Source organism: Pan troglodytes, chromosome 19 (genome assembly GCF_028858775.2).
Source record: "Pan troglodytes isolate AG18354 chromosome 19, NHGRI_mPanTro3-v2.0_pri, whole genome shotgun sequence".
NCBI lineage: Eukaryota > Metazoa > Chordata > Mammalia > Primates > Hominidae > Pan > Pan troglodytes.
The window spans coordinates 53,141,897-53,154,360 of NC_072417.2; the positions used below are offsets into that span (position 1 = coordinate 53,141,897).

General features: G+C 36.2%; 1 pseudogene; it reads right to left on the reverse strand.

Moving 5' to 3' along the window:
• Positions 1-6,119: 6,119 nt before the first annotated feature.
• LOC107966528 (E3 ubiquitin-protein ligase RNFT1-like) overlaps positions 6,120-12,464 on the reverse strand; it is a 94,967-nt pseudogene continuing 88,622 nt past the window's right edge.

Genomic DNA, 12,464 nt, shown 5'->3' on the forward strand with positions numbered 1-12,464 from the left:
GGTATAAGAATGTTGCAGGCAGAAGAACAGCAAATGCAAAAGCCCTGAGGGAGGAGAAAAGTTGCCTTTTCCTGGAAATGAAAGGGAAATCAATGTTCCTGGAGTGTGTGGTGAGTGAAGAGAAGGGCAGAGGTTTGGAAAAGTATTTTATTTTAAATGCAATAGAAAGCTGTTTTGAGCAGGGGAGAGTAAAATGATATATATAATATGTATTTAAATATATATATATCTCATTGAGGGTTTTGGGGGTCAGGTGTAGAGGTAAAGAGACCAGTTAGGAAATTCTAGAAGTTAATCTAGGCGGGGGAGAGATGGTTCAACTTTTGCCTTTGTGCTAATCCACATGAAAATAAAATTAAATGAAAATAAATGTCATATTATCCCACTCCCTTTAAATGTAAAGGAAATATGTCTGTTGAGATGACCCTTAAACAAATGAATGACAGCTCTTCCTTGTCTTAAAGCCAAAATTTTCTCCTGGGGATTTCTGGGGAAGAGGTGCTTCGGCCAGCACAGGAAGTCCTCAGACACCTGTGGAATACCCAATGGAAACAAGTGGCACAGAGCAGATGGATGTGACAACGAGTGGGGAAGCATTGACGCCACTTCCAATACGACAGCCGAACTCTGGGCCATACAAAAAACAAGCTTTTCCCATGATCTCCAAACGGCCAGAGCACCTGCGTATGAATCTATGCCACAGCAATGCTTTTAATGAATTTAAGGCAAAAAAGGTGGAGAGGCCGATGTGTGAGCATCCTACAAGGTGAAACAAGACTCAAAATGACAGTTTCAGAGAGTCAGTGTCATTACATAGAACACTTTGGACAGAGGAAAAATAAACATGGATTTTAAAAAAATCAATCGTGCAAAAAAAACTTAAAGCAAAATAGTACTGCTGAACACTCAGGCACATCAATTAATTGGTTCCTCGCGACATCTCAACCTTATCAAGGATTTTCATGTTGATGACTCGAAACTGACAGTATTAAGGGTAGGATGTTGCTTCTGAATCACTGTTGAGTTCTGACTGTGTCGAAGAAGGGTTATCCTTTCATTAGGCAAAGTACAAAATTGCCTATAATACTTGCAACTAAGGACAAATTAGCATGCAAGCTTGGTCAAACTTTTTCCAGCAACATGGAATCAAAGACAAAAGAAACTTACCAATTGATGTTTTACGTGCACATAACCTGAATCTTTTTTTATATAAATATATTTTTCAAGTAGATTTTTGATTCAGCTCATTATGAAAAACATCCCAAACTTTAAAATGCAAAATTATTAGTTGGTGTGAAGAAAGCCAAACAACTTCCCTTTCTTCTCTTGGTGAAATAATAAAATGCAAATGAAACATTGTTAACCACATCTGTGGCTGGTTTGAGGGATTGGGGTGGACCTGGGGTTTATTTTCAGTAACCCAGCTGCAATACTCGTCTGTAATATGAGAAAAAAAAAAAAGAATCTATTTAATCATTTCTACTTGCAGTACTGCTATGTGCTAAGCTTAATTGGAAGCCTTGGAATGGGCATAAGTTGTATGTCCCACATGTCATCATTGTCCCGGGCCTGCATTGCACTGGAAAAAAAATCGCCACCTGTTCTCACACCAGTATTTGGTTCAAGACGCCAAATGTGTTCAGCCCATGGCTGAAGAACAACAGAAGAGAGTCAGGATAAAAAATACATACTGCGGTCGGCAAGGTGAGAGAGATAGGGATATCCAGGGGAAGAGGGTGTTGCTGTGGCCCACTCTCTGTCTAATCTCTTCACAGCAAATTGGTAAGATTTTCAGTTTTAATTCTTTCTACTGTTTCTACTATCTACCTTCCTTATATTTTTTTCCTCAACAGTTTTAAAAAGAAAAAAAGGTCTATTGTTTTTTCTCCTATACTGGGGCTACGTTTTTTGATCGTAAAAATATTTGATGGCCTTTTGATGAATGTCTTCCACAGTAGATAAGAAAACTTAGTGGCTTCATTTAGGAAACATGTTAACAGGACACTATGTTTTTGAAATTGTAACAAAATCTACATAAATGATTTACAGGTACAAAGAATAAAAGTAAAGGTAACTTTACCTTCCTTAAATATTTCCTGCCTTAAAGAGAGCATTTCCATGACTTTAGCTAGTGAAAGGGTTTAATATCTGCAGAGCTTTGTAAAAATATATTTCAGTGCATACTGGTATAACAGATGATCATGCAGTTGCAGTTGAGTTTTACCACCTCTTTTTGTTTGTCTTTTATAATGTCTTCAGTCTGAGTGTGCAAAGTCAATCTGTAATATTTTGCAACCCTAGGATTTTTTCAAATAGATCCTTTTTGAGCCATAGGATCCAAGCCATAAAATTCTTTATGCATGATGAATTCAGTCAGAAAAGAGCAAGGCTTTGCTTTTTGAAATTGCAACTCAAATGAGATGGGATGAAATCCTATGACAGTAAGCAAAAACAGAACCATGAAAAATGATTGGAAATATACCTTTTCAATTGTGGCAATAATTGAAAGAATCGATAAAAGTTCATCTTTGGACAGAAAGCCTTTTAAAAAAAATCACTCCCTCTTCCCCCTCCTCCCTTATTGCAGCAGCCTACTGAGAACTTTATGACTGTTGCTGGTAACTTAGAAGCTACAATAATAATTAAGGGCAGAAATTATACTTAAAGTGTAGATCCTTGTTCTCTGACAATTTGTGATGTCTGAAAAAACAGAACCTGAAAAGCTATGGTGACGTGTACAGGCATTATTTCAGACTGTAAATGGCTTGTGATACTCTTGATACTTGTTTTCAAATATGTTAACTAACTGTAGTGTTGACTGCCTGACCAAATTCCAGTGAAACTTATACACCAAAATATTCCTCCTAGGTCCTATTTGCTAGTAACATGAGCACTGTGATTGGCTGGCTATAACCACCCCAGTTAAACCATTTTGATAATTAGTAGTGCCAGCAATAGTGGCAAACGCTGCAACTTTTCTGCATAAAAAGCATTAATTGCACAGCTACCATCCACACAAATACATAGTTTTTCTGACTTCACTTTTATTAAGTGAAATTAATTTCCCATGCTGTGGAAAGTTTATTGAGAACTTGTTTCATAAATGGATATCCCTACTATGACTGTGAAAACGTGTCAAGTGTCACATTAGTGTCACAGAAAGCACACACCCATGCAATATGGCTTATCTATATTTATTTGTAAAAATCCAAGCATAGTTTAAAATATGAAGTCAATATTACCAGTCTTCAGTTTCTAAGAGGGTTCTTTATGATTATACTAAGTGTATAAAAGAGATTAAGTGCTTTCTTTTTCATCACTTACTTTCTTTAAAATCAGCTATTACAGGATTTTTTTTATTTTATACATGCTGTTTTTTAAGTAAAATATAATCACTGAATTGAAGTTTACTAATTTGATTTTATAAGGTTTGTAGCATTACAGAATAACTAAACTGGGACTTATAAACCAGCTGTGATTAACAATGTAAAGTATTAATTATTGAACTTTGAACCAGATTTTTAGGAAAATTATGTTCTTTTTCCCCTTTTATGGTCTTAACTAATTTGAATCCTTCAAGAAGGATTTTTCCATACTATTTTTTGAGATAGAAGATAATTTGAGGGGAGGGGTGGAGGATGCATGTATGATACTCCAAAAATTGAACATTCTTTACTATAGGTAATAAGTGATTATAAACAAGATGCATTTTAGATAGCATTAATATACTGAGCCTTGGATTATATATTTGATATAGGACCTGTTTTGAATATTCAGTTAATCATATGGTTCCTAGTTTACAAGAAGAGCTAGATCTAAGATTATTCCCATGAGAAATGTTGAATTTATGAAGAATAGATTTTGAGGCTTTGAAAATGGTTAATTTCTCAAAAACATCAATGTCCAAACATCTACCTTTTTTCATAGGAGTAGACACTAGCAAGCTGGACAAACTATCATAAAAGTATTTGTCACACATAACCTGTGGTCTGTTGTTGATTAATACAGTACTTTTTCTTGTGTGATTCTTAACATTATAGCACAAGTATTATCTCAGTGGATTATCTGGAATAACATCTGAAAGATGGGTTCGTGTATGTTTGTGTTTGCGCTTTAAACTATTGTTTCTCCTATCCCAAGTTGGCTTTGCATCTATCAGTAAATAAAACTATTCAGCTGCCTTATCAGGAGTGCTGTGCTTTTCTGCTTTTCATCTTGTATTTAGTTTACTGTATTATTTGATTTTGGATTGAATGAATGTAAATAGAAATTAAATGCAAATTTGAATGAACATAAAATAGAAGTGATTTTTTTTATTATCCTGATAGGAAGAAATTAGTATACATATCAGGTGTATAAATGGTTTAAATAATTTATTTTCATTAACATGTCAGATGTGTTCAAGTTGTCATATAAATAAACTATGTGTGTAAGGAATGGGTTAAAAGCTGTTCTGCTGAGAAATTGAAGCTATTTAAGTATATAACAAGTTTTAGTATTGATTTTTATGTTAGATGTTACACATCTTTGTTTTTCAACTTATGTCACATAGTAGACATGAATTATTTACTTTAAAAATACATGTAACAACCTATGTGAAAACTAGCCTCATAAAAAACTCTAGGAAGACCTTGTGCTAACAATCAACAATTTGTTCAGGCACACTTCGTCAGCTACATTTGATAATTTGGTATGTATGCACAAAATAACGTAGTGAACTAATCTGTTTTAACTAATGTCTCAATATATCTAGTGTGAGCTGGGTATTTTGCATGAACCACTTCTTACCTGTGAGGTAATTATATCACACTTGGCAAGGGGATTTCTCTACAGAAGCTCTCAAACTGACTTTACCTTGCTATACAACATAGTAGCGTATCAATACAGGTAAAACAATCTTTTAGAAGTCATGATCTGAATTCACAGAGTAAATGGGTTTCTAAATCTATATTACCTTTTTTTGAGGTGAAGGAATAGCGGGATGGAAGAAATGCTTCCAGTTCATCAGCACTGTTATTGGATGGCATAGCTCCATTAGATTTTCTCCCTTTTCAATTTATAGGTAAACTGCATTCCAAAAAAACCCCACCATGCACCTCCTTGGTTCTTTAATCACATTAAGAAACAGTGCTGTCTGAATAGTTACAGGGTAAGCAAATGTATTAAATAGGTATTGTAATAGGGCTGAAGTAAAATGCTATTCTTGTGTTTGAACAGGAAGTCATCTTGGCTATCCTTCACAGCCGAATTGTAATCCCAAACTGCTTTTCTCACCCATCCTCTGCTGTATACCTAAATAATACAACTATTAGCATCACCACAAAGCCATTTAAATAATATTTGTAGTGGGTCTCAAAGTAGATAATAGAGTGAAATATACTGCAATTGAATATAATTGTACTTACAACCTGGTAGTATTTACCTGGAGAAAAAAAGGTACAGGCTTCCTAATGGTCGTTTGTCAATTTGGATGGCCATACAGTCATGAAAGTGCCTTCTATAGCCAGTTGGTCAGTATCCTTATTAATCCATGTGCTGGTTTAGCTTTTGTCTTATCAGTACAGCAAATCTGTTTTCTACCTCTGCTTCCTAAGTTCTCCTTTCTACCACCTTTTCCTCGACTACAAACTGATAGATGTACTCTAAACTTAGATATAACCAGTAGCAGCCCTTCAGACATGTTTTAGATTTCAGATTCCTCCTTAGAGGTAACACGGGGAGAAAAGTGCTTCATTCCCTTTTCTAGCACCCTGCACAAATACCTAGAGGCGAAAAACCACACTATCAAAACCTCATGACCACCTCTCAGTGCAAGCTTTAATCTTCCAATTGATGGTGATTCAAGCATAACATTCCAAAACTTTTATGGAGAAGACTATAAGGGCAATTCTTTTCTAAGATTTTAGGGCATCTGTCTTGAAACTTTTTAATTTTTTTTTTATATAGAGATGGGATGTTGCCCAGGCTGGTCTTGAACTCCTGGGCTCAAGCAGTCCTCCTGGGCTCAAGCAGTCCTCCTGCCTCTGCCTCCCAAAGTTCTGGGATTACAGGCGTGCGCTACCATGCCTGGCCATTTGTCTTGTTTTCTGTACTACTCAAATCATCAAGTAAGCCAGCTGTTTATAATCCACATGAATTATTTTAATAGTTACTTCAAGATACTCCATGGTCCTATACAAAAAGCATGATCATGAACATTAAAGCTGATGGCAGGAAGAATTTATGAGGTCCACAGACAAAATGAATTTAAATCATTTATTTTCACTGATTACTAGTCATACTACAGAGAATAATACAATATTAAAATGTATCATCCTCAGTAAATTAATCTTCACTTAGAAAATCTGTTACTGATAAAATATAACATTTAGAACTTTCATTTAAAAATACAAATTTTATGAAAATATTAAGGATTTTTAGTATGGGAATTAAAAAGTCAATGCTGAACAGAATTCTACTTTTAGATAGTATGTATCTTAAAATATTATGAAAAATATTCTTTATTCTGAAAACAATGCTGGAAAGAATACCTGAGTTCTGTAAAACCACTAGTTCTAGTTTCAAATTGCTGTTTTGGTAATATTAAGAAAACACATTTACAATTTAACACTGCAGTTACCTGTCAAATAATTAGAATAGAATGTTGCATATACATTAGGTTGAACATTATATATATTTTAAAACACAGGGTTGTTTCATTTAATCTTTTGGTGAATTGGACCGTTAAGTCTTACATTCTAAAACCATCTGGAAACATTTTTCTTGTAGCCCTGAAAATCCATTCTGATGCCTTATCAGTAGTCATTATGACCAAATAACATTAGTATTTTGTGGCCTTAATAGTTTATACAACTTAATAATTTTGAAGGTGTGATGAAGTGGCTCCATCTTTCCATTTGTTTATATGGTCTGAAATCACAGCTCTGCAGAGTGGACATGTTTTCTCTCTGTTAAACCATAAGGTAATGCACTCTTCACAAAATATATGCTGTAATGGGCTGGGCGCGGTGGCTCACGCCTGTAATCCCAGCACTTTGGGAGGCCGAGGCGGGCGGATCACGAGGTCAGGAAATCGAGACCATCCTGGCTAACGTGGTGAAACCCCGTCTCTACTAAAACTACAAAAAAATTAGCTGGGCGTGGTGGTGGGCGCCTGTAGTCCAAGCTACTCGGGAGGCTGAGGTAGGAGAATGGCGTGAACCCAGGAGGCGGAGCTTGCAGTGAGCTGAGATCACGCCACTGCACTCCAGCCTGGGCACAGCCACTGCACTCCAGCCTGGGCACAGAGCAAGACCCCATCTCAAAAAAAAAAAAAAAAAAAAAAAAAGCCGGGTGCGGTAGCTCACGCCTGTAATCCCAGCACTTTGAGAGGCCGAGGCAGGTGGATCACGAGGTCAGGAGATCGAGACCATCCTGGCTAACACAGTGAAACCCCATCTCTACTAAAAATGCAAAGAAACATTAGCTGGGCATGGTGGCGGGTGCCTGTGGTCCCAGCTACTCGGGAGGCTGAGGCAGGAGAATGGCATGAACCCGGGAGGCAGAGCTTGCAGTGAGCCGAGATTGTGCCACTGCACTCCAGCCTGGGCGACAGAGCAAGACTCCGTCTCAAAAAAAAAAAAAAAAAAATATATATATATATATATATATATATATACATATATATATACACATATAATTATATATATGCTATATATATGCTGTAATGGAATTAAGAATTAAATTTTATACTTGATAATCATTTTAAATCCATCACACTGTAGGGAATGAAAGGGATTTTTTTTTTTTTTTTTTTTTTTTTTTGAGATGGAGACTGAAGACTTGCTCTGTCACCCAGGCCGGAGTGCAATGGCGCCATCTCGATTCACTGCAACCTCCGCCCCCCGGGGTTCAAGCGATTCTCCTGCCTAAGCCTCCCAAGTTGCCGGGGTTACAGGTGACTGCCACTACCATGCCCAGCTAGTTTTTGTATTTTTAGTAGAGACAGGGTTTCACCGTGTTGGTCAGGCTGGTCTTGAACTACCGACCTCAGGTGATCCACCCACCTCAGCCTCCCAAAGTGCTGGGATTACAGGCGTGAGCCACTGCATCCGGCCTGAAAGGGATTTTGAAGAGCACTAATCCCCTCATTTTACAATTGTGAAAATGGAGAACGTATGAGACATTCAAGAAGACAAAGAGCAGTATGATTGGTAGAGCCACTAGTGTTCTGGCTGTACCATCCATTTAACCATAAAAGCGATCCTTAGGTGACACCTTTAAGATGAAGTATGATAACAGCTTAAAGTCTTTTGAGTTACTAGTAACTGCCATAAAGTATAGGAAAGGGCCACAATCCAGTAACAAATGTCAGTATTGTTCTAAATGGCTAGTATCCAATTATAAAAATTGCCTGTTTTTTAATCACTTTGGTATTCAATCTGCCAGTTGAATAATTTTTTCCCCATTCATATACTCCTCTGCATAAAAATCATCAGAACATAAGGGACAAAACTTAGCCAATCCACCAATCCCCTGATCATGAACAAATTACTAGTATGTACCCTGAATGCTACCTTACACTAAACACTAGACTTTTTTTTTTTTTTTTGCCTTACAACAAACATAAATGTGACTTTTGCAAGTCACAGAGAAGTGTTGTATTTAGGTTTTTAAATTTAAAAATATAATTACCTGACAGATGAGAAGAATTGGCTTCTGAAATTCAGCTTGACATATTGAACAAGTATCATCCGCATCTGAACACTGGCTCTTGCTGGCAGCCACTCCATAACTCTATGAAGATAGTAAGTTCTGTTAATCTACAAATTTCTTTCTTTCCTATTCCTCTAATTACATAAGTGATACCGTACTTCTCCAATCTCCCTGGAACCAGGCATTTAAAAACCTTCCCAAAGGATACAAACATTTCAAAGCTGAACCACATATACAGAACCACCTCTCGAGTGCACCAAGATGAAATCATTAAATAATACATCACAGGATTTTGGAAGATTGTTAGATCTACTAGCTTTACAAAGGATGATAGTGCTTCAAATTCAACATAACTGGCTTAAGAGACTAAGCAGTCTGAAATGTAACTATTATAAAATCTATAGCCATGTATTATTTGACCCAGGACTGCCAAATTGAGCTAACTTATTACCTACAGCAGTGGTTCATAAAGTCGATCCAGCCAGAGCTTGGCTGGCTGAATGTAACTCATGTGGAAAGCTTGCTTTAAAAATAGATTTCTCTGTTCCACACAATATTGATTCTGTAGGACCAGACATACTGGGATGTGACCCAGTAATCTATTATTTGAAAGGTCTCCAAGTGAGTGCAATATGAAGAAGACTTAGGGACCACTGAAGAGTGTTCTGCCACTAGGTCTAAAAATTATTATTCCAAATTATAAAAAGCATTTAGTGCTAAAAATGAATGATAAAGTGTTACAGAGAAACTGCAACTGTAAATATCGCTTGAGTAGAATAACTACTGTCAAAACGAACTGAATAAAAATGCAATTATTTGAATTTTCTTGTCTTCGAATGTCCTAATAACAAGTTTCTGGTCTCTAAGATTTTAACTTCCTCACCAGATTCAGAACTTAGTCATTAACTAGATGTGATGTTAATAACCCTCAGTGAAATTTGGAGAAATTAAAATGTTACAAATGAAACCTTCTTTCTGTAGAAATGATGGAGAAGAGGCAACTAAAGAGATGTAAGAACACTCAAGTTCAGTCACGGTCATGAGGGTAAAGAGTTATCTAAACTTCTTGTACTAAAACGTCTCAGGCTAACAACATCAAAATCAAAGTAAAACTCAAAGGATAAAGATATTAAAAATTAAGGTTTTTTGAGACTGGTGATAAAGATTTCAGAAACAAGTCAGGATACTGTTAGATGATCTTGGTGTCAATTTCCCTTCAGTAAGGTGTCATTTAGCAAAGTACATTTGCAGATAATTATGCTGACAAGCTTTTAAGACATTACTCATCTGGCATCTTGGAGACTCCCTCTCCAGAGAGTAACTGCCATTTCCCTGGTAAAGGAGACTTGAACAAGTCAAAGTATTGATGACTGATATCCTCTCTATAGTTTGTCTCAGAGAAAGAATATCAGGGTATTTTCTTGAGAGTATTTTGGCACAAATCTTACAAGACCAATTATAGTAAAATGGTTGATGCTCACATAATCATCAGTTGAATTGACTTGGACAAAGCTGAACTCTCAGAATTTTATTATGTCTTGTCTAGTGAAAGAAGCTTGCATAGGATGTAGCAAAGTTTGTTTCTACATTGCTAACTCTTATCTTAGGGAAAAGATGCCCTGGCCAGTTAGTCTGGTTTACTTTGTAGACATAATCCTTTTTTTATTTTTACTTTATATTATTCGGTTGGCATTCTTTTAAGTCAGTCTCCTTGAGCCCTGATGAAATGACTGCAAAGTTGAGAATCAAACCCCGAAATCTGGTGACCACACGTAGGTACTGGGAACCTTTCAGGCTACTAAGTAGTAAATTAGGGTTCTCTATGACATCCTTTCACTGCAATTTGCAACATCAATAGAATCACATAATAATGTTATAAATGACACCACAGTCTCAATTAATTGTTAAATTTCATGCCATGAACTGACTTGTGCACATAAAATTGAGCAATGGGGAAATTTGCTCCAGTAAGAAAACTTCAAGAGACATGATTTTTGGCAATGAGCTTTCTAAACATACAAAATAAATTACAGTGGAAGGATTTTCACAGGTGAATAAGGAGTTAATAGGAACACACAAAGCCCCATTTGTGAATTAAAAAAGAGGAACAAAAGTTCGTAAGATTTTTAAGGGTTTATAAGTCCTTAAAAGTGTCAAATGGATTGAAGGGGCAAGAAACAAGTTCAAATATATAAGCACTGCAACAATTAGCAGGTGGCTGTCAATGTGTGATTCAAGAATCTGATCATAGAGATAAAACTCCCAAATTATTATAGCCCCAAGTGCCAAAGTACTAGAAAACAGTCAAAGTAAAAGAAAAGGATCATCTATTTATGAAATCCATTCTTGTAAAACTGCTGAACTAAAAAACTTTTTGCAATGAAGAAAGGTGAAGGTGTTTTTCTTACCTGATAAAAAGTACTTAACTGGTCATGTAAAAAATATTCGTAAAACCTGTCTGAAAGTTCTCAGATGCCCAAAAAATTCCAAAAGCTGAAAAGGGAAATAAGAGATCATTTATTAATTCAAACAGTCCTATCTGCTAAACCCAAAAACCAAAGCTGAAATCCCATAACATCAAATCCTTATGTTAACTTAATGCTCATTATATGTCACAACTAATCATTTTGTGCTGAATATTTTATTCAATTTATAGATTTGAGCCATCTCAATCAAGCTGAAGTACATTTAAACACCTAGAGTAACAATTTGATCAAGACAAATACAAATGTAACTATGTCAAAGTCAAAGCAATTTTATCTGATTCACACGTTTTTAACATTTACATTTTAAAGTTTCATAAAGTGATTATTAGATTGAGGGGCGCAGGCATGGAGAGAACAGGACAAGATACTCTACTAGTTTAAGAATTATGTATATAACAGTGTTACTATTGAGGATGGGTATGTTCTATTCCAGTTGTTTTCCCTACTTAGATAATCCATGCTATGTGAAGGTCTACTCCCCTTCCCTCCAATGAAAACTGAGACCGCTGGATTAAGATAGTCTATTTCTGTTTCTCCATTTCTAAATAAATATAGAACCTGCTATTACTTCAAACTAGTGATACAAAGACAAACTATAAAACTGTGAAAGAGGAAAATAGTAGTATGTATCAGTAATCATTAATATGAATCATGCAGTGACAAGATTTGTAACGTTACCTACTTTTAGTACGAGGTAAAGTAAAGCCAGCAATATCCTAAGACTCCATCTAGTTACATTACCAAACTCCACATAGCTTATAAGGTAGTGAAACCAAACTAGCATGGGAACAAAAGTTCGGTAGTATTGATACAATTCTTCTAAAAGCATATACCAGTAACCCTAAAAAATAAGAAAAAAGAAAACAAATAGAGCTACCCAAACTACCTAACTACATAGCACAAACAATACTAGACTGAGAACACTGAGTATATGATACAATAATATAAATAACTATAAAATTAGTCTTCATAATGATTATGACTGAACCTCAAGCTGGTTCTCACATATTACAGTCACTGAGTGGTCTGCTTTGAAAGAATTTCTAGGCTGGATGCGGTGGCTCCCAGCACTTTAGGAGGTTGAGGTGGGTGGATCACCTGAGGTCAGGAGTTTGAGACCAGCCTGGCCAACATGGTGAAACCCCGTCTCTACTAAAAATACAAAAATTAGCTGGGTTTGGTGGTGGGCACCTGTAATCCCAGCTACTTGGGAGGCTGAGGCAGGAGAATAGCTTGAACCCAGGAGGTGGAGGTTGCAATGAGCCAAGATCACACCACTGCACT